Consider the following 23,688-nt stretch of genomic DNA (forward strand, 5'->3'; position numbering starts at 1 on the left):
GTGTAAACAAGTAAGAGAGTACCTGAAGTAGGTGTCACGCGTGTAGCGGATGTTATAGTGTTGGACAGGAGTGGATATTAGGCAAAGTTTTGCATTCAATATTCACTCTACTATTCAGGAGAAAGGTATAGTTACGGCACCACCTATAACTAGGCTACATACGCGTTCATTGATAACTTCCACAAAAGAATCGAGAAAGGAAGGAAACTCTGTTACCGTCCGTCTTGCAGCGCCGTTTCAAAAAACAAACATTTGCCAATCGCAGAGAAGAACGATTAGAATGCAAAATTATCAGTAGTTTGCTTTTCATTTGTTTAGCAAGGTGCCACGTTTCAGCTGCGCATGTCAAAACGGGCAGTATGCACTGGTTGCTTAACTTTTTTTAGATGTATAGAGGTACCTTACTTTTCATTCTTTCTGAGTGCTTGCCGAGTGCTCCCCAACCCATACCTATTCTGCGCAGCATTTCTCTCTCGTGGTTGGAGTCAGCACTAACCAGCTCTTTCAGGGGGTTATAATATTTCACTTCTTCTGGCGCTTCCTTTTCTAAGCTCAAGAGAACGCTTTTGGCGTATGCGTTCCTCATCGCAGTAAATTTACTAAATTATTTTTAGCCCCACGGCCGTGCTTTCATATTGTAGTTCATCAAGCATTCTTTGCATCTGTTCTGCAGTCTCACTCAACAAGACTATATCATCCAGAAACCTCAAATGGCTCAAGTATTTCCCCTTTATCCTTTTCGTATGATTTCTCAGTCAAGCTTTTTAAGTACCCCCTCCAGTAATGCTGCCAATAGTTTTGGCGAAATGGTATCTACCCATTTTACTTCCTTTCGGAGAGGAAATTTGCCACTGTTAATCAAGTCCATTCACATTTAGCATAACTCTGGGTCAGTCTAGCGGTGAAATGATAAGAAAAAAGATCAAAATATTACTTCCCCGCAGCTAAGTCCTGCAGCCCGCCTTATGCATATTATAAATACAAAACTCACGGAACTGAATATCTGGAAGCCATAACCCAGGCTCAAGACGAATTCTTTCCGTCTGACGTCCCAACCATGCCTAATAACGACCCTAGAAAATCCTGGTAAGCACTAAACTCAGAACACGCGTACCATTACATTATCCAATGAGTCGGGTGATGGCCTGACCAACCCTGATTGTGCCCACGTCTTTCATGCCGGCATTGTATCGGTTTTCACTTTGGAAACTTTACTTTCATTTTCTATTCCCCATGCGAGCATATAATGTACCATGTAACCAATTACATATCTTTATCTGGATCTTCATCGCTCATAGACAATAACCAACCTTCATCGGCAGCTGGAATAAACGAAAATACATCGAAACTACTAAAACACTTAAGAGATTTCTGCTTTTTGTGTGTGGCTACTATTTTCACAGTAGTTATCAACAGGCGTGGTGCCCCCCTATTATAAACCCGGCAACACCGTTCCCACCCATAAATGGGGTAACAAACAGTTCCTACGAAATTATCGGCCCATTTTATTAACCAGCGTAACTTGCAACATCCTTGAACATATCACTTACACACATTTGAAGAAGTTCCTGGATTTTAACCATTTTTGCACTCTACGAAGCATGGCTTCAAGGTTTCTTTGCGTGAGATGCTGCTAGCTGCGTTTGTTATCAAGTGCATATAAACATTGACTGTTACTCCCAGACTGACACCACGTTCCTAGATTTTGCAAGATCTGTTCACGGAGTTCTTCATCATTGCATACTAATATACCATGCTGCGTTAGATCTAACTGCCGATGTATTAGCGCAGACTTAGAAATTCTTAAGTAACCATTTACATTGCGCCTTTGTCAACTATCGTATATCTAACTATATCATTGTAACCTCAGGTATCCATGTAGGGTCGGTTGTTGGTTCACTTCTGTTTCTGATTTACACAATTGACCTGCGAATGGCAGCTACCTTCGAAAAGTCCGTATGTTTGCAGAACACTTCAGATGTATCTCAATACTACCCGAAGTTTGATAACACGTCCCTACAGAATGATCTGGGAAGTGTACCAAAATTGTGAAAACTTTATAGAAAGGAACTAAACCCTAACAAATGTCAGACCGTCTTCCACCTCCGTAGAATTCAACTTGCTTTCTCGTACCAAATGGCTGGCTCCAACGCACAACTAGTACCTCCCTACAAATATCTCAGGGGAAAGCTTTGTAGTGATTTAACCCAGGCAACGCACGTTGTGAACATCATTTTATCTGCTAACAAAATACTCGGATTTTTTAAACATTTCCGGCGCGCCTATCAACTGCATAATTAAGAGCCTATATAGCTATCGTAATGGCAAAAATTAGAAGATGTATCCTACATTTGGAACCTGAAGTATTTCTCATAAATCAACTCAAACGCCTTGAAAATCTAGCTACAAGATTTATTTTTTGTAATACTCCAACGAGGTAAGCATATTGGCAGCGAAAACAGAATCCGTCTTGTCATTGCTTGCATTCCGCCAGCGCATTGATGCTCTATTTAATTTATACCAGTTCTTTTACAGTTCACTCAGCACGCCACTACACATTTCTCCACCCCCCCCCCTCACTCCCGACATGCATTTCCAGTCTCACCGCTACCACGCAACATGTTGCGCGAACGGGCATGCTCATCGTCACTTTTTCGTCTTCATTCTGTTCCCCTACAGCAAACTACTCGAACGGTGTTTCTAACCAAATCACCGCCATAACCTGCTCTTCCTCGTTTTTGATCACCGTAACAAATTACCTTGCAACATGTAATAGCGGTAATAAAGATAGCTCTTAACTTGCCTGTAATAATATATGGCTATAAATGTTTTACTTATATGCCCACCGCTTATGTAATTTCCCTTCAATGGGGTCACTCAAGCCATAATATAAAATGCAATGAAATTACTATCGCGGCTTTGATAGGACGAACGTATTGCGAAAAGTTCACTAAAGAGCCCTTTAATCAATTGCTCCTTAACACGGTCTCCGGACAGGACGTCATCCTTTCGAGCAGGCTTTGCTGCTATTGGCCACGAGTTTCCTTGGTCCGCTGACGCCAAGTAGCCCGAGAAGCGGACTCAAGCCGCAAGCTTCCTCAAAAGACTAGTCCGCAGAAGGCATATTAATAAGCAGTTAGAAAAGATCCATGTACATAGTATTAGGAAACGTTTTAGCTTGATTTGTACCCAGGAAACTGTCTGTCGTAACGTTATGCTGAGATTGGCATCCCTGACTTGAAGGACTTCTATATTCTTTAGGCAGAGCTTTCTGGCATAGTGAGCGTGGGTCTGGATTTTGCTGGTGCAAGCAGCTAAAACACCACCTTTCTGGAGGGCAAGTGTCGTGGCTTGCATAGCCAAACAACTCGCATGCACCTAGCCCAAACATAGCAGGCTCGAGTACATGCCTTTCCGTTTTTTTATTGGGAGTCTGATGAAGCAAGATAACACAATAATATCGCGACACGCAGGTGGATTATATATAACAAGCGACGCCGTTGAGTCTTTAGAAATACCCAAAACGCAATTGTGGGATGGGACTTGGACTCGTGCGCCTCCAAACTTTTATATCCACCAACAGCCCTGCCAACCCCCCCCCCCCCCCCCCCACCCCGCCGCTGTGCCCCAGATGTGAAAAACCACAACCAGACATTTTTTTCACGCCATTTACAAGCAACTTGCGAGAAATCTGCCAAAAGTGCGTATCTTCTACCTGTATCAGGGGTCACCACTTCTCAATTAGTGGCTTCATTTGCGATTAACCCCTCCGTTTGTTGTTCAGTAGTCCCAGCAGTGTGCGGGCACTGATACTTTGACATCCTTCCTATTGTCCCCTCAGTTCGCCCTCACTCACTGTTACGTTTTTCACAAGGCGTCGACGCGTATAAGGGACGACACAACGCGTCTCAGTGTCCATGAGCAAGTGGACATGCAGTGGTGTAAATGATTCACTGCGCTCAATATTCGGCTTGATGTCACCCTTCTCAGCGCAGGTGGGAGTGGCTGTCGCTGCTCTGCGTCAGTGTAATAGGCTGATACAGCGCTCCGGCTACCTCTTCCCTACAAGTTATGTCACACTCGCCCGGTTGATTTATTAAACAACATTGTTCTTATGTGAAAACCGTAAGTTCCTCATTGTTGCCGCTGCACAATGCCCGCCTCTGTAAAACAAAAAACGACTTCAGGCCTTACAAAAAATGCGGATGCTGCGATAATGCATACAAGCCAACTGCATTACCACCACGCCACATCACCCCGTTGCCAGAGGCGGAAGAGGAGTTATTATGGCCGCGGGGTGATGAAGTGATATCACAAGACCGTCAAACTTCACGTGTGAAGAACAGGTGTGCCCAAGAAACGAAAACAGTGATGCTGAGAAAGCTATGGCAAGAGGTTTCACAGGAAGCCGCTTGAATTGGCCTCCCCAAGAACTAAGAATCGAGAGCAAAAAATTAAACTTCAATGCGGCGTGGCAGAAAACACTCGTTGGAAGTATCGTCAAGGGTGACCATATTAATACCGCCTTCAAAGCCGGTAAGCGGATGTTTGTATCCAGGAGTACTTTTTCCCGGCATTACTTCTCTTTTAAAAACTCAATAAACCCAGTGATGCCTACCTCACCACGGTAAAAAGTCAGCGAAGTGGGGTGAACGGGGTGAAAATGTGACGTATTTATTAGCAGTGCTCAAGAGCTATCAAGTTCTATGTATTTTATTGCGTCCCGCCTACCTTTTCCCGTTCATCAGCTAGTTCCCGTGGTGCCTTCCTTGATATAAAACGGTCAGAGGTTCGAAGAATATAATAACACGTATGAACGCCCCTTGAACGTATGAACGCCCCTTGAATAACACGTATGAACGCCCTTTTGAAAAGGTAGTCGATTTTGAAGTAATATATAGATACAGTTGATAGCACCATTCGCTGCACTGTACATACCAGTGTTACGCCCAGTGGATTTTCGTGCGGGATAACACTGGCAGATTGTTGGCAAAACATTCGTACCTTAGTCCTACGCGTACCTTACGTTCTACATTTTTTTCTTGTCGTTTGTGGAAAATCACCTAGTTATCATTAGTCGAACGTTTGTTTAGCAATACTCATAAAATATATGAAGAATTTCTATAAATACTGGTGACGTTTCCAAAAAAACATACATTCATTTTTTCACTGGCGTATAGCTTGAGCTGACGTGCTCAATACATACGCCAAGAACATTGTACTTGCACGCCGTTTGTATTCCCTGCGTTCGAAGGGAATGGGGCTTTGGGATGCCCCAAATACATCCCTGCAATTTCCACCCCCATCTTTTTAACTCGTTCATGGTACCCCAGTAATGTGGTGTCTGCATGTCGAAGAAATATCCAAACGGAGACACAGGGGCTCGAAAGCTTTCCGGACAGTGGGCGGTCTCAATGTGCAACCTCTAACCTAACCGACTGCGAGCTGGCTAAACTTTCAAAGGATCAAAGCGAGGGTGATGAGTGCGGAGAAGGTAGACAAGAATCACTTCTAATAGAGAGACTGAAAACACAGTAAGTGAATAGGAAGAAAAATATGGTATTATTGCTACAAACAAAAATAGGAATGAAGGAAAAGTAAAAGATAAAAGGCCACGCTGGAAAAATTCAATTTCGTGAGCATTTGGCGCAAATGTGATCAGTTTCCACACCACCAACCCTAATAACAAACCACCAAATTCCTACAGCAAGTTGAGCCTTTTACGTAGTTTCTGATGTTTTGGAACACGTTGATATTGTTTCAAACGACAACAATGTTCACTACTTAGGAACCGACACAGGTACGAGCGGCAGTACGGATCCTTCCAGGAATAGCCCGGAAAAACAAGAATCAATTCAAGCGCGCAAACATCAAATCGGTGAAACATGTTGACAAGCTTTTACACTTGTTGGGAACCGAGGTCACGGCAACCGTGTGCATCAGTACACCATTACAAAAGAGCGATGAAAACACAGGACATGATTTAACTAGCTCTAGTGTAACACCTATTTAGAACAGTCTTACAAACTGCACAGCGCTGCCAACCTCATGCACTAGCACACGAATTAGAGACAAAAAAGACCGCTGTTGTCTACGTGTGGTAAATGCTATATACAAACCGTTGGAACTAATAACTGGTTGCATGAAACGTGGTGTAAAAATCGTATAGACCACACGGACCTGAAGAAGAAAGCACAAGCACACTCATTTAGGTCATTTACAAATGTGTTCAATTTTTCAATCAAAAAAAGATTGCAGCACTTTCCGGTCCGATGTGTCCTGAAGCCTGACTCAAATACAGTGCTTGAATTTGTCCAAACGATGCCCTAGTGTGGTGACGGGCGTGGATATTGGGAAGTGTGATGGTGCAGTTACGTGAGATCGAGAGTTGTCAATATGCATTCTAAATTCGTTTCCACTTTCTCCAATGTACTGTGCGCGCAACAGCCTGCATTTAAGAGGACAACTGATGTTTTTGCCGTCAAAGTTATGGTTGCCTTCTATATGGAAAGAGAAATGTGACCGTGCTCTCTGCATGGCTATTGTCATCTGCATCATAGGATCAAACCTTACACCCAGCTTTGCCGCAAGATGCGCCACATGTGCTCTCCAAGTACTAAATTTTTGACGAAGTTACACTGTTTTTTATGTTTCTACCTTACCTTTACACAGTTCGGGATGCCTCAGGAAAACGAGCTTTGTCTTCCCGCTTTGGAGAAGAATGTCATGATGCTTTTTAATACATAATTCAGGTTTTGGAGCACTGGCAACAGAAGTGAGGGTGACGTTGGTTTGGCATATCGTAGTGGTCATTTCGGCGTGATTTAAGTTGTCCGTTCAGTATTTCAGGTCAACTATTTCGATTTTTTATCGATCCCCTACAGCGAATACTGTTGGCAGAGGAAATTCTTTAGTAACCTTTGGTTTTTAAAAGTAGACTTCTCAGCTTCTCAGCACAGCTATTTAAATCTAAGCGACTGGCTTTGCGGCATGCCTGTATAGCAATGTTCCACATGTATACTTTTGAGTGAAAATATTGGTGTATTGGGCGGTTTTTTATACAGGAATTTCAAAAGTTTTTCTCCGGATATTTTTGTTAAGACGTGGAGAAAGCCATTATTATACTAAAAATCACTGGGAAAAATAAATACGGTCGTAGAATTTATCGAGGCCCGTTATCAGTCTTTAAAGGTTGTTTTCTCGACGTCACCACATCAGGAAGCTTTCACCAATAAAGTTTTTGTATAAAAGCGGCTGCATTGTTCTGGCACAAAAAAAATTGCATTTCCAGCTTGCGCATCAATGGGTTTGTATAGTTAAGACATATTTTTGGGCTCATTGCTGTTCCAGAAGTCAGGATAAAGTGTTTGTCATCGAATTCAAAGTTATTCATTTCTGGCAATATTTCCAGAAATATTTCCAGGGTTTGAGTGTCGCCAGGTTTTCACAGGTTACCTGATTCGGCTGTAACTCAATGACTGCTTTTACGCCTCCCTCTTGTGAAATGTTTGTATAGAGGGAGGGCACGTCTATGCTGACAAGTGGGCATTTGACAGGTATGCGCAGGTCTCGTACTTGGAGAATAAAATCGGTCAATTCCTTAGTGCACGAAGATGGCGTGCCCAGAATATCTTTTATAAGAGACCATCTACAAAACAAGGCACATTTTCAGTTACAGTGCCTATATCGGAAACAACGGGTTGGCTAGGACGGTATTGCGAATTTTGGGTCACAAGAAAAATAGTGCAAGAGGCGGATTCGTAGTTACTGCCAAATCTAGTAATAACCAATCATTACCTAAAACAATTGGAGGGATGTATAGACGGGCCAACGGATAGACGACCACACCGACCGGATGGATGGCCGCACGGAATTAAAAAAAAACATACCACAATATTTCTGTGCATAAGCAACGTTCGAAAAACAGATAAAGGTCGGTTTGGTAAGGTGGTATTCAACGGCTCCGATGAATATTGTAAATCAAACTATTACTGTAAGTAAGCAATAAAGAATAAAGAATAAAGCGGCTCCGTTCAGTGTTTACAAGATTAATATTTGTTATTTTTGTGGTCTCTTTCTTCGCGTAAAATCAAACCCGGAAAAGAAGATGTTCTTAACTTCAGTTTTCCACCCGGTCATTCATGTAACCCCAAAAACTGCCTGCGGCGTTGTGAGTTGGACGCTTCAACTAGAGTAAGAAAAGACGTTCTGGCCTATTTTGCTTACATTTGTTTATGGAGTGGTGCAACTTGAAGGAGCAAGTTTGAGCTGATTATGACAGGGTTTTGAGTATGGGGAGAGAATGTAGAGAAATCGAAGTTTGAAATGTAGATAAGGATAATTTTTTTACGATAAAGTGTAACAGCAACAGTGACCGCTGCACTCACTGGCTAGCAGGGTTAATGTTATTTTTGGTGGTGTTTTCATTACTGATATATTTTGCCCAACAGCCGAAGAATGCAGTAACAGAAGCCGCCATTTCAATTCCAAACTGAATTTGCACTAAGCCGATGCAGTGAAGAAAAAAAGAGCGAGAGTTCCGCTGCTCTTTACTTAGCCTAATTTAAACTCGCGCAAGTAGTGTATGCAGGATGAAATTTGCAAATCGACGAAGAATAACACTGCATTACCACAACGTGAAAGGTTTCTGCTTTGGCCTTGAAGTTACACGAAGGAGTTCGCCAGCTGTTGTTTGGCGTTGCCAGCTTTAGAGGCGCGTGATTTACTTGTAATATAGGTAATACATTGCCTGTACTAGCGTCCTACTGCGCTGAAGGAGTTCACGGTTCCAGCAGCACGTCTCATGGGTCGATATTTTTAGCGAGCATTGTTTCAATCCGTTTCAACGCTGCAGAACTTTGATTACGGTGAACGAGCCGGCGTTCCCTTACGGCTATAGGAAGTACGAAGTTCGGAGTCTTTCGTCAAAACGAGCCCACGTTAAATTGTTGGCACCGGCGGATTCATCTTAATGCCAAAAGTACAGCCCTTCACCCCCCCACCGTTTGACATTGTGGCGTCGAAAGCGTCCAAATCCAGGCGGTATTCCTCCTTGCTTGCTTCTGTATATAACTGCATAAATATATATGTACGCAAAGTAGCACTTCAGAAATAAAATGTCGCAAAGTGGACAGCTGTTGCTTGAAGAATTACGATATACTTCCACGCTAACGAACGCCACTCCTTGCCTTAAGATAAGCATGTGTTTCCTCTGAACAATTTATGTATTGTTCATTAGACACAAATGTCGTAATCGCCAATATTTTTTCGACGCACATCGACTGACATATCTTAGGCACAGCCAGAAATGCAGTGACGACACCTGCGTACTATGATTTTTTTTAATTCAAAGCACAGCAGCTCCAGCCTTCAAGCATCTTTCTCTCGGACGTCAATAGACCTACCCGTACACAGGACGAGATATAAATGGTCCACATGCTAATACACCTGCTGCAAGCAATTACTGGAAATATCATATCATAAGAAAAACAGCTTCCAAATAACTCACACTGTGAAGACATTGCTACAGGATTCATCATACAACATCAAAATGTTACTAGCGTACGAACACTTGCGGGATCACAGGCGCCTTGTATTCTTGGATCCTTACATTCTGAATTCAGAAGCAGTGCTGTTTTGTGCGGTAAATCACGCGCATGCAAGCGCAATATCTGCTTCTCGGGGGTGTAATGCGCTGAGCAAGGAGTCAGAGTTTATATTACGACTTTTGTCGTGGCAAAGTTATTGCAGCTACACTCTGGTGTACCCTTCTACAACGGGTGGAGTAATTTCCGGAGGAAGTACTATTACGACCGCTATTCATTATCTCGCTGTCAGAAAGCAGTGAGGACGTGTGCCACTTTTCGAAGGACGAGCAATGCACCCATCGCTACATGCATCCATTCGTGTAACATAATAACAAAAAAAATGGACAGATCGGCTGCACGCGAGGTTCAGTTCTAAAGGCGTAGTGACATGCCCTTCAACCCTAAGCGGTCCGCTGCAGTTTCCCATTCTTGGTATTGCCATATCGGCGGTATTTGTTAACACAATGACGGCGATTTATTAAAAAGTAACCCGTGATCGAACTGCAAAGTGCAAAAACATCCTGGTGCTCTTAGACTGTGCCTTTGCCACTGAGCCGCTTTTGTCTTACGGGAGATATTTGACCTTTTTGTGAACTTTATGTCTTAATAGGCTTCAAGGTGCCGCCTTTACTGTTGGTGCTCACTCTTCTCAGAAGCGTCGCCTAGAACGGATGCGGTAGACACACTCGGATCACGCTTGTTGATTGTTCTAAAACACAAGTGTTGTTGGGACAATTGTCTTTTAGAAACTTCTCTAGCATGTCCTTTCAACCTATCATTCAACTATCTTCCGCACTGCAGAGTTAGTGTACCCAACAAACCAAGGGAATTGTGTAGCCAGCAACTTCTGCCTATTTAATGTACACAGCTCCATGCTTTTTACCGTTCTTAACAGTGGCTTTGTCCCTAAAGCTGCGAAGTTGCAGCAGCCTGTTATTGCCTGAACACACTGCTCTTATACCAAGCGTCGGGCCCTATCTTCAGAGTGGGTGACAAATTATATTCACGGATGGTTATTTTCAACATTTTCTATGCTCTCTGCGGTTGCATTTGCTTCATATCCTACACCAACATTCCTTGATGGCCCTTCGACGCGACGATGCAGGGTTAGCGACTCGCGTTTTAACCTTCAAATTAACAAAATGCCATATAAATAATTAAAACCGGGAGCATAATCATTAGTGTTCGAAACTTTTTCCTTATATAAAAACGCATAGTGATCATTTTATTTTAAGGAAGGTGCAATGGTTTACTTTTGTTGCTAAAGACACCCTCATCAGTATATTTTATGTTGAATAGAAAGTCATCTTCGTCAAGCACGTTCCAAGAAATCAAGAAACTGCTTCCCACGCGCACTGCTCATGTGGGCAGGAGCGGTCGGGAGCTTTATATTACAATTGCGTGCTTAATAAACGTAGACTGCCTCGATTTGTCACTTAATAAATTGCGTAACACCTCAAAGAAAATTGAGAAGCCGGAGGTGGACGACGGTCTTCAAATTTACCGGTCACAAGTCATATTTAGCGTTTCTTTGTTTTTTGGTCATCCTAACCTTAATCCTTGTCATAGAGGAATAGAGTCGAATGACGCACCGGCGTTATTATCACTGCTCTCGCGCAGCACCGAACTGCCCTGCCGAGAGACTCTGCCCACAACGATTTCGTGACCGAGCCACGACTCTCGCCGCAAGTGCAAGTTTTCACTCACTTCCTAGGGAAGCGATACCTTTCATAGTACAGGGTATATTATCCGTACAACCACGATAGAAACACAAAACTGAACTAGGCACCTAGCCCCTGGGGCATACACCCGTCCGTGTGCGCCCAGCCCGTACTCGGGCAGCAGTTAGCGTCCGCTGGCGTCGGCCGGCCGCAACGCTCGCTGACATAGGTGCAGGGCTCTGTGGCCGCTAGGCATTTCAAGCCACTGGACTCGGACGGGTGGCATCGGCCCTCGCCCGCTAAAATTAGACAGCGCAAGCCGTCACAGCGCGGACACGGGGGCAACCCACCAAGGAGTGGAATATGCCCTCGAAGACTCGCCGTACAGCCTAGATAACGCACTGACGCAAATCAAGGCATGCGTAAATCGACACGGTGGGTGCAGTGACCCACGAAAGTGGGAAACAACCTCTCATGAAAGAAACGGCCAAATGTGGCCGAAACGCCTTTACGCACCGTGCGATCGCTGCGTGCCCCAAGGGCCGTCTCCCTGGGAGTCTTCTGCCCGCCTCCCCCTTCGCACGCAGGGAGAGGAGGGAGGCGTGCAAAGATCGCCCTCGCCCCACCAAGGAAGAGATCGCTAGCGCCTCATAGCCAGGAATGGAGGGGTTTGGCTCTCACAGTTTTTAATCCGAAACACAAACATTTACCTTTTAAACATACCGAAACATAAATATTCCGTGAGCAAAGGATGGGGCATGTCGGCCAAACTTTGGCGCGGATCTGCGTCACCCCTTAACACAATGGAAGACAGACCTGTACATAACAAACGAGTGGAGGGCGCGCATGGACGCAAGTGCCTTCATGGCTGCCTTTGAACGAAGGGAGCGTGGTTTTTGCAGCGTTGGCACGGTTTCTATGGCGAAGTCAAGTAGAAGTACGCACACGGAATTCCTAAGCCTGGCCGGGTCCCATGATTTCTACCACTGCTAGTAGCCTCTGTAAAATCGAGCCTGCAGCGAGTGCAGGTTGCCAAAAATGAAGAAATCCGAAAAATAGCAAGAAAATAATGACCCTATTTGGCAAAAAAAAATAAGTGACCGGAAGGAAATGGCGCTACAAGGAGAACTAACGTGACTACTGAAGCGGAAAGGGTTGGACACAGTGTGAAGGGACGTGCGGGGAACGCCGTGTTGCTGATTTATGAAAGAAGTGGAAGGCGTACAAATTAGGCCGTGCTTGAATACTACAGCTAATAGAGATAAGGTGCTCAAACAATCCTAGATATTTACCAATGCCTCTGTAACTTTTTTCAGCGTGTACAACAGAAGCATTCTCGCATTGCGAGACGAAGTTTAAAGTTGTAGTCAAGCTCAACTTCCATTCAAAGAGATAATTGCCCCTACTGATGTTTGCAAAAAAACGGCAGAGTTCCCACACCCTGATAATTGATTTAAGTACCTTCCAATGACACACTGCATGCTTCAAGACTAGCGCTTGATTTGAAGTCACTCCCAGTCAAACGGCCATGCGCTGCTACAGGCGTTGTGGTTGCTCCGTACTCTCTGCGTGCCGCCCGTTTCTGTGGAAGCTGCGTTTTCTAGCGTTCTCCGATAGTAAGATAACTTTCCCCGGTAATATTGTACAGAAGCACCTCGTTAATACGTTTCAAAAATGCGAGGGAGAAATGTAATATCCTGGAAAACTACTCTGCAGGAAGAAACGTCCTGTGGGGCATTAGTTAGTGTTAACAATTGAGAGTGAAGTAGCCGGAAACAGCATGCACCGGGGACGTATGAACGGGTTCTACTGTGTTGGATTCGAGTAGCTGATGGCAGATATCATGGAGAAACTAGAAGTTAGAAATGGAGCCACAAGTTTTAATTGAGCGGTCTGGCGTGCACACAGTGCGAAAATTCATATTTTATTTCCCGACAATTTGCCCATATTTTATTTCACGTAGAACGTCTGCCCAAGCTACCTCGTTATACCATTATTTCTTTCGCTATTACGCACATTGACTGATTTCATTGATCCATTGCAGAGTTTCACGCGGCGACGCCACGCAGGCGATGAGGCGTGCCGTAGTGATGGTAGTCTCTCGATTTATTTTAGGCACCTGGGGATCATTCAAGTGCCCCGAAATCTCGCACACACGGACGTTTATGCTTTTCGACTCCATCAGAAAAGCGGCCGCCGCAGCCGGGAATCGAACCAGCGACGTCGTGCTCAGCAGCGCAACGCCTTTGCCTCTACTATTACATCAGCTACATATATAACGTAGACTGTGACGGGGACCTAATGGAGGCGAAAAAACCAGAGAGGAAGACAGCACGCTGCCATAGTTGTCATCGCTTGCCCCGTTTTCATGGGGTGCGCGCACACTGTATACAGCTGAGGCATTGCTTACGGCGATCAATACACCACTACCCGTTCTTGCAAGGGCGGAAACGTTCACTGCCAGGCCCTTGTTCTTTCTTTATTCCGAAACTCACATGAGAAGGGCAGCCGCACGAACAAGAAGTTCGAGTTGCCACACTTTTCGAGTTCCCACACTTTCACCTTCACTTCTGGTGGCGAGTTGGAATTCGGCCATTAGTGTGGAAGTCACGTCGTTGTCTACTCGACTGTCCGGATGTTCACCCGATAAACAAGAAATCAATAGCTTCCCGTCAGTCCCTGCATAACAACTTTGTGAGAGGCGGGAAACGTTTCGAAGCCAGAAACACCTAATATCAAAAGTTTCGTATTCACCTAATATCAAAAATTTCGCAGCTTTACGCATAAATTTAAGGGTCCAGGTTTAAACAGATATGCTCCTTACGGAATTTGTATCCCCTTAAAAGATTATGTGTTTTAACGCGGTGAAGCTACACCTGTGTTTTAAGGCACGCCGTAGTTGTGGGCGTTGGATAGTATTTGACCACCAGGGGATTGCTAATGTACGGCAGTGTCTACAAAACGGCATTTTCGTTTTTCATCAACCTCCGAAAAGCAGATGCCGCGGGTGGATTTGAAGCACGCGTCCTTATGCTGAGTATCCCAGTGTCTTATCCGGTGAGCCATGGTGGCGGGTTTGTTCATGAAATTTTACTTATGGGCTAAAACAAAAAGACGATTGTGTTCCCTCACACATTTCCGTACAAAGAGAACCATGAAACTAAATGATGCCATTGCTTCGCATTTTGAATATGAAGTTTTGGCAAATCTTACAGCAAATTTCGAGAACTCAGTGACTTTTAGTCACGCTTTTGCGGTTTACTACTCGTGTTTTGTACAAGACAGCTTAGTTTTAACATGGACGTTCTGTTTACTCTTCTGGATTTTTTTTAGTTTTGTTGTCCACAAAGACGTTCCGCTAAACTACCGCCAGCTATACCATGGCAACGAAAAAAACCATCCTGGCCAATCTCCCAAGTGGGTATGCGCCACAAACTGCGCAGGAGGCCGCCTGGGTCTTGCTGCGGCAGGAAACTAAACATCCCCCTCGCGAGGGGCACGATCAAATGCAGAGCATTTGATCGTGCCCCTATATATATATATATATATATATATATATATATATATATATATATATATATATATAGTAAAAAATGGGTATAGCTTCTAACAAAACTATTTATTGGTCGACGTTTCGGTCGGATGCATTTATCAAGACAACATTTCGTATTTCTCTGCACGTATTTATAAGCTCATCGTCCAACGACGCCGAGAAAGAGAGAGAGAGAGAGGGGGGGGAGGATTTGGGGAGAAAAGCAACAACAAACACACCCTCTCAGCGAGTTGAGGCAAAGGTTGACAAAAAGAGAAATTGAGAGAGAGAGAGAGAAAAAAAAAACTAAACATGCATAGGGGAGAGAAGAGTACAGAAATCTTTCAAAACGCTGTCCTACATTCCTCAGCTTGTAGAAAGAATGACAGGTACTGCCCGCTTCAGAAGGGCGCCGCTCTGCTCAAGAAAGGAAAGCGCAAAGCAGTAACAGGAAGGATCTCACACAATCACTGGGGCACAGCATTCCAATGGTCACTGACATTACGGGAATGGTTTACACGAAGCGGTCGCAGCCGCACACATATTTCAGTGACGCCAACCCTACAAACAAATAGGATGGCTCGTTAAGAATGTAGGTATGATCTCCGCAATGTTGATGATGGTTTGATTTTATTGGCGCAAGGCCGACATGGGCAAAGAGCGCCAAACACAGTTATTTGATGAGGAGAGAATGCGAAATAAAATCAGTTAAAAGATTATGAGCACGGCTGGTGTAAAGGGCCAAGGTGAAGGACAAGAGTGGTTAAAAGATAAATACGGTGGCTGGTGTATAGGACCAGGGGTAAAACTATGAGTGGTATGAGATGAGTTGTAAAAAGTGAACTTCTGATAGAAACTTAAAGGTGCGCTGAACAGAAAACATGGCATCATCTCCTAAGAAGTATGTCGGGTGTGGTGGAATATGTCGTGTGTGTAGTTGTGGGAAGTGTTTGCGTCGTGCAATGTCGAGTGCCTTACATTGTATGAGGATGTGGATCACGGTTAGGGCCTCTCCGCACCTGCTGCACAGAGGTCTTGGAGATCCTGTGAGCAGGTGGGAGTGTGTTATATGAGTGTGGCCTATCCGTAACCTAGCAAGGGCAACTTCAGCGTGTCTGTTGTGTGTGTCAGTCGTGTATGGTCCCAAGAGTGGCTTTATTATGTGCAGTTTGTTGTCTGTCTGTTCATTCCAGAGTGCTTGACATGTTTCGCGAAGGTGTTGTCTGATGTGTGGCTTGAGGTCAGTGTAGGGTACTGTTGCTATGTCCGGTGTATTTGTATGTGCAGCAGCAGCGGCCATCTGATCAGCGGTCTCATTTCCCGCAATCCCAGAGTGGCCTGGAACCCAACACATGATCACCTCGAGATTTAATGCATACGCTGACATAATGGTTTTATACACTACATTAATAATATGGTTTTTAGAAGACTTGTTGGATGACAATGCATGCACAACACTCAGTGAATCTGTGAAAATGATAGACTTGGGTATTTCATGTTGCACTATGTGATTTAAAACAAGCAAAACTCCATGGGCTTCCGCCGTAAAAATGCTGGTCTTCGAGTTCAGGGTCTTAGATACTCTAAAATCGGGTCCGTGCGCCGCACACGACACAGTAAGGGCAGTTTTTGATGCGTCACTGTAAAACTCTGCACATTCATACTTAGACTGCAGGGACAAGAAGTGCTGCACAATAGCAGTTTTGGTTTCATCAATTTTCACGAAGGACAAGTAACAACACACAGGTTGAAGCTTCCAGGGTGGCAAGACGTCAGTAAAAGAAGATGCATAGATGTCTAAAAAGGAGATGTCGAAATTTGAAGCTTCCTGTCTCACTCTAAGTGAGAACGGCAAAGGAACAGACGGGTGATTTACAAACAGTGGCGATGTGGATGTATCATTAAAAACAGGTTTAAAAGGATGGTTATTCAAAGATGAAATTTTAAAAGCGTAGAGAAAGTCCACATACGTTCGTTGGTACTCAAGACACCACTTATTACATTCAACATATAGACTCTGGGCCAGGCTAGTGCGGAAGGCACCCGACGCAAGGCGCAGACCCAAGTGGAGTACTGGATCAAGACTTTTTAGGGTTGTTTTCGATGCCGACCCATACACGACACTGCCGTAGTCTAATCGAGACCCGACTAACGCGGTAAAGACCCGGACAAGCAGTTCTTTGTCTGCACCACAGGATTGGTGGGAGAGGACCTTGAGAATGTTTAGTGTTTTGAGGCATTTATGTTTAAGTGCTTTGATGTGTAAAATGAACGTGAGCTTTTCGTCAAATATGACACCTAAAAACTTGTGCTCCCGTTTAACAGGAATAGGTGCACGGTTAAGCGTAATCTCAGGGTCCGCGTTAATCCCGCGCTTGCGGGAAAACACAACACAAGTACTTTTGGCCGGGTTTAGTTTAAACCCGTTAAGGTCTGCCCAGCCAGCACGTTTCTTAACACCGAGCTGTACTTGACGTTCGCATATTGACAGGTTACAGGATTTAAAAGATATTTGCACATCGTCTACATAGATGGAACAGGAAATGGTTGGCGGCAATGCCTTTCGGAGGGAGTTCATCTTAACTATAAACAAGGTGCAGCTTAGAACTCCACCTTGCGGCACACCCTTTTCCTGCAAATATACATTGGAAAGTGCACTGCCAACCCTAACTCGAAAGGTTCGTTCGGTCAAATAACTACAAAGAGTGTTCATCATGTTGCCGGAGACACCAAACGACTTAAGGTCCCTGAGGATGCCGTAGCGCCAGGCTGTATCATAAGCTTTTTCAATATCGAAAAATACAGTAAGGCAGAAATGGTTATGGACAAATGCATCTTTTATGTAGGATTCCAGTGCAACAAGTTGATCATTGGTAGATCGCCCCACCCTGAAGCCTGCCTGGTCGCCCTCGAGAAGACCGTTGTACTCTAGAAAGTACACCAGCCTACGGTTTATCATCTTCTCGAGGAGCTTACACAGGCAGCTTGTAAGGGCGATGGGACGATAACTTGCGGGAGAAGAAGGGTCCTTCCCTTCCTTCAGAAAGGCCACAACTATGGACTCCTTCCAAGACCTTGGAAGCTGCCCCGAAAGCCATATTCTGTTGTAGAGGTGTAGGAGTGTCTCAAGTGTGTCTGCGTGTAGGTGTTGTATCATGGTGTATGTAATGCTGTCTGCCCCTGGAGCTGAGGGCGTACAAGTGGAAAGAGCAACCTTCAGCTCATGAAGTGTGAATAGAGAGTTGTAAGCAGAATTCGACTTGTTCTTGTCTCGTAAGGGCTTCTTTTCTGCAGATGTTTTGTGTTGCATGAAAGTATTAGTGTAGTGTGCTGAGCTGGACACGTGTTGGAAGTGTTGTGCGAGTGTGTTAGCCTGGTCTTCCAGTGTGTCCCCTGTTGTACTAACCAGGGGCAGGCTGTGTGTCGGTTGTCCTTTTAGTTTTCGTATTCGTGTCCAGACTTTGTGTGTATCAGTGTATGAGTTGATGGAAGTGAGGAAGGTGCGCCAACTCTCCCTTTTCGCCTCACGACGCACTCGCTTCCCAAAAGCCTTTGCCCGTTTAAAAGAAATGAGGTTATCTGACGTGGGGTACCAGTGAAGGACACCCCACGCCTTGTTCTGGGCCTCTCGCGCCCGCCTGCAGTCCTCGTTCCACCAGGGCCTCCTTGGGTTATGGGACGCACTGGAGGCCTGGGGCATGGACTTTTCGGCGGCGTCGACTACGTGCGCCGTGACGAGTTGGACTGCTTCCTCAACGTGTAGGTGTCCTATGGATGTGTGGTGTAGTTTGGATGTCTCTGTAAATGTATTCCAGTTAGCTCGTGTTTCATTGAACCTATTATGGGAAGATGGACTGCATGGGCCTTTACCTATGTATGTAAGTGAGGTGGGGAAGTGGTCACTGCCATATGGGTCAGTTCCCACACCCCACTCGAGAAGAGGAAAGAGAACTGCGGAGCCAATAGCCAAGTCAAGACATGAGTATGCGTTGTGTCCTATGTTATGATATGTAGGCTGTTTATTGTTGAAAAGGCATGCTCCAGAGGATGTAAGAAACCTCTCTATCAGGCGACCCCGGGCATCCGTACGAGAAGAGCCCCAAAGAGAATTGTGAGCATTAAGGTCGCCTGTTAGAATGTACGGTTCGGGCAGCTGGTCAACCAGCGCCTCGACGTCAGAGCTCGAAAGTGAAACATCAGGAGGAATGTATATGGAGCATACCGTTATCAACCTATTAAATATTATCAAGCGTATTGCTACGCCTCAAGGATAGTGTTCAGAGTGACAGGGTGGCAGGCTAAGGATTTCCGGGCAATTATGGCCACACCGCCAGAAGAGTGTGTGCAGCCATCCCTGTCCTTTCTGAAGACCATGTAACTATTCGAGAAATTTGTGTGCTTGGAATTCAAATGTGTTTCCTGAACACACATTACACTTGGCTGATTAGCATGCATTAGTTCGTATACATCGTCAAGGTTTTTAAGAAGGCCTCTACAGTTCCATTGAATTATGTTTTCCCTTCCCATTATTTAGTGTGAGAGCTACTGGAGTCTGTGTGTTCGTTTATGTGTCGTCTTTCGGGGCTGTGACTCTCGCCTTTTTTGGCTTGTCGGGAGGCTTTGGCGTCGGGACGCGTTCCTTGCGCTGTGTTGCAAGCAGGAACGGCCCGACATCCATGTCGTCGTCGGATGTCCGAGGGGTGCCCGACGGACCGGGCCCCCCGGACTTGGCCCCCCCTCGGGAGCCCTTCGTTTGAGCCGCCACCGCCGAGGGCGTCCGGGGCGCCAGAGGTGGCACGGGCGGTGCGGTGGCGGTGGGAACCGGTGCGGGGCCCGTGGTGTCCATCACCTCGGTAGCCTCCAACGCACTGGAGGACGGGGAGACAGAGGCGGGAGCGGCACCGGTCCCGACGGAAGACGTTTGCACCACAACCGCTGCTGCCTCAGCAAGCGGCGTGGTTGCGGGTTGGGCTGCCAGAGGCAACCCAGGGGGGGGGCGGGGCAGGGACCAGGTCAGACTCGCTGAACTGGGTCCCTGTGGACACCAGACGCCGCTCCGCCCCCCGGCGAGCCGCGTCGGCGTACCTCCCCAGAGGGAAAGAGGCGAACCTCTTTCGCGCCTCTGGGAAGGTGATGTTCTCCGTGACCTTGATGTTAATTATCTTTTTTTCCATTTGAATTTTTTCGCACTTGCGGGAGTACGCTGCATGCGGACCGCCTCAGTTCACACAAGTGAGGGTTTCAGATGGACAGTTGTCAGTCGGATGATCGTGCGCCGCGCATTTCGCACACGTCGTTCGGCCACGGCAAGAGCTTGTACCGTGCCCGAACCGCTGGCACTTAAAACAGCGCCGCGGATTCGGGATGTACGGACGGATGGAGCAACGGATAAAACCTGCATTTATGTGTTGTGGAAGAACTGCGCGGTCGAAAGTCAAGATAATATGCTTGGTGGGAATCTCCTTGTCGTCTCTGCGGATAGTGATGCGTCTCACGGCAGTGACACCCTGATCCTTCAAGCCGGCAAGGAGATCCGCATCCGTTTCGTTCAAAAGATCTGTCTCGGATATCACACCCTGGGAGCTGTTGAGGCTCCGATGGGGTGTGACCCTGATGTCTAGATCAGCCAGTCTAGTCTGAGCTAGAAGCTTCGTGGACTGCTGCTTGTCATTTATTTCGATGAGGAGTTCATCGGACCTTTGTTTTTTGCACTTATATAATTTTCCTACTATGACTTCAAGATACTTGGCGATCAAGAAGACTGACTGAGTTGCTAGAGGGTGGGTTGGATTGAGCGATTCCATCACAAGAAATCGAGAAAAATTATCCGATTCAGGAAATGTTAAAGATGGCAATTGGGGAAAAGATACTTCGGTGCGGCCCCTTTTCAGGGACCGATCACGTTTGGGGGGGGGGGTTTTGAAAATGCCATATAGCATAGTATAAAAGCAGGGAGACTGGGGTACTTTCTTCTTTGACCTTACCCTGGTAGCCAAAGAGGTCCCGGAGCTCCCTGCCTGGTGAACAGACAGGGAGCCCATCCGCCGGAGCTTGACCTGGGCTCCGACGGCCACCGTTCGTGGTTTCTAACCCTCCACCTATAAACACATTGCCACGGTTGGATCCAGCGTATGTTTGGGGGCTCGGGGTCCGCGGTATCGCCAGTACCGTCACCAAGATTGCTCAAGGTGCCCCGTGCGGGGGATCTCCGCAATGTGGCTCAAAACATGCAAGGTTCTGCCAACCGGCAGAACGGGCGGGCGGCATTCATCATACTTCAGTCTATTCTTACGCTATGTCCGGGCAGTCGAAGGGGTCGTCCCCGACCATGACCCCGGGGAAGGGCGCTTAACTAATCCTCTACCCGCACGCGGGAGTTGCTGGGATCCATTGTTGGAGTAAACTACGGCGGGCGCCTCGAGGCTGTTTGCGGTATATGCCGCCTGTGCGGAAACCCCAGAAAGAAACTGTATAAAATAAGAATAGCTTGATTGCTTGCTTAAACAAAACAGACACTTACAATTACATAGGGGATTACTCCGCAGCCAGATTTTCAACAGCATGTATAGACGACATAATGGCCGGGCTAACATTCATTCCTGCATTTACGGTATTGAATTTGTGAATAATGTAAGATTCAAGTTGTTCGCGTTCTCTTGTAGTAGAACATCCACTCTGTAAAAGTGTAGCTTTGATGGAATCGAATGGGTGGTTTTCGGAGTTAATATGTCGGGATAAGGGTAGATCCGGATGCGAGCGAACATGTGCGCGATGGTTGTTGAAGCGCATGCGGAATGCCGTGTCCGTCTGGCCCATATATTGAATGCCACAGACACCGGATTCAAGAAGGTACACGACATTAGAAGAGTCGCAGTCGAGTGTCGCGTGAATTAGATGTTTGAAATTGGCTTTGGTGCTTTCTGCCACCGTGGTTGTCTGCATGTGTTTACATACGCGGCACCGTGACTTTCCGCATGGTTGACACCCACCTTTGGATGTCCTCTCAGTTTTGGCGTATACAAGGTAATCTTTAAGATTTTTGGTGCTCCTGTATACAACACGAGTAGGGGTGGGGAAGATTTTCGAAAGCCGTTCACTTTGTCGTAGCATGTTGAAATGCTTTTTCAAAATTTTGTTCATATTCGGGGAATTACCACCCAACGTCATAACCAGGTTGCCTCTCCCTTTCTAGTTTAGTTCTATTTCATGGTGCAGCAACTCTTGGCGATCAAGGTTGGCTGCTTTGCAAATAGCGTCGTTGACTATGGGGGGTGGGTATTGTTGCTTCGCGAGTACATTGAGCAAGTTTTCTGCGTTTGCGTCGAAGTCCTCGGTCCGGTAACACATTCTCCTAAATCAGTGGGCCTGCGAGTATGGAATACTCATTTTGCCGTGGCGCGGATGACAACTGTCAAAGTGCAGATACTGCTGCCTATCGGTATGTTTTTCGTACGCGGCAGTAATCAATTCTCCTTTGTCTTTATTTTTATGCAGGTCAAGGAAATTGATTTCTGTGGTTGAATAGGTATAACTAAATGCGATGCTTGGATGGGCCTTGTTGAAACACTCGATGAAGTCGATTATGTCCTCCTCCGTACCGGTCCAAATAAGGAATACATCGTCCAGAAAGCGTTTGTAAAAAATGGCCTAATTTTACGGGTTGATAGGAATTTTGTTTCGAGGTGTTTCATGAATATATTAGCGTTTTTGGGTGCCATTCGAGTACCCATCGCTGTGCCGTTTATTTGTAGATAATAATGATTGTGGAATTCAAAGCTATTTAACTCCAGAACTAGCTTGGAACAAGTTTCAATAACTTGTGGGCTTGGAGAGTCGTAATCCCGATGTATGCTATAGGACTCAACCAAGGGTTCAATTCCATCTCGGTGTGGTACATTTGTGTACAGAGAAGTTATCTCTAAGAGGGGATAAGTGCGTCAGCAAGCCATCGGTCACCTTAACTGCGAAAGAGATGCTATATTTGAAAGGATGAAGCAGTACCCAGAGTGGTGTGATTAGTTCGGGCGCGGCTAGAGAAAAAAATGCTTACTCTGTCTGCATATCTTGTGTTTGTTTTTTGTATCTTTGTTTGTATAGCGTATATATTTGCGTTTGCAATGAACATGCTTAGTTGTTGTCAACGCTCGTGTGTGTGTTCTCCCTCGTCCTTCGTTTTTTCGCGCTGTTTTGCTTCAGTTTACCTGTAGAGTTACAAGGAAGGCGCAATCAAAGATTTTTATGCTGTAGATTTCCCGTAGGAAGTGGTTAGTATCACGAAGATACGCCGAATGGGTGGCGGGTATTCTCTTAATCAGGGAGTCATGTAGCTTGATATTAGTTTGGTGAGAGTGCCTCTTCCCGAAATTATTGGTCTACCAGGGTTCCCTTCTTTATAAACTTTAGACAGCATGTAAAACCGTCCCGGCGTTGCGTATGTTGCTGTAAGTGCTTTACGGAGGTGTGGCTCTATTTCCCCAATTTTTACCAGGTTATTTATTGTTGTTGTTATTATTTCCTGATGTTCAACAGTTGGATATCAGTGATGTTTTTGGTAGAAAACTTCGTTATTTAGCTGACGGTGGCCTTCTTGAATATAGTCTGGTTTACTAAGTATTACAATCCCTCACCCTTTTCGGCCGATTTTATGACAATGTCTGTTCCATCACTCAGTGCTTTAAGTGCTTCGCGCTCATTTTTAGGAAGATTCTGGGCTCCTGGTATGTATATATATATATATATATATACATATATATATATATATATATATAAATCTAGAAAAAGATAAATTCACAAAGCGCGCAGAAATAGTATAAGTAAAAGTTACGTAGCGGCAACGGGACTTGCCTTCATCAGAGTAAAGTTACATGATTTTGATGTCGCAAACATTTTGAACACATTTCTTATATAG

This window comes from Haemaphysalis longicornis, unplaced genomic scaffold (genome assembly GCF_048455015.1).
Source record: "Haemaphysalis longicornis isolate Haplotype H1 unplaced genomic scaffold, Haemaphysalis longicornis Haplotype H1 scaffold_5, whole genome shotgun sequence".
NCBI classification, from domain to species: domain Eukaryota; kingdom Metazoa; phylum Arthropoda; class Arachnida; order Ixodida; family Ixodidae; genus Haemaphysalis; species Haemaphysalis longicornis.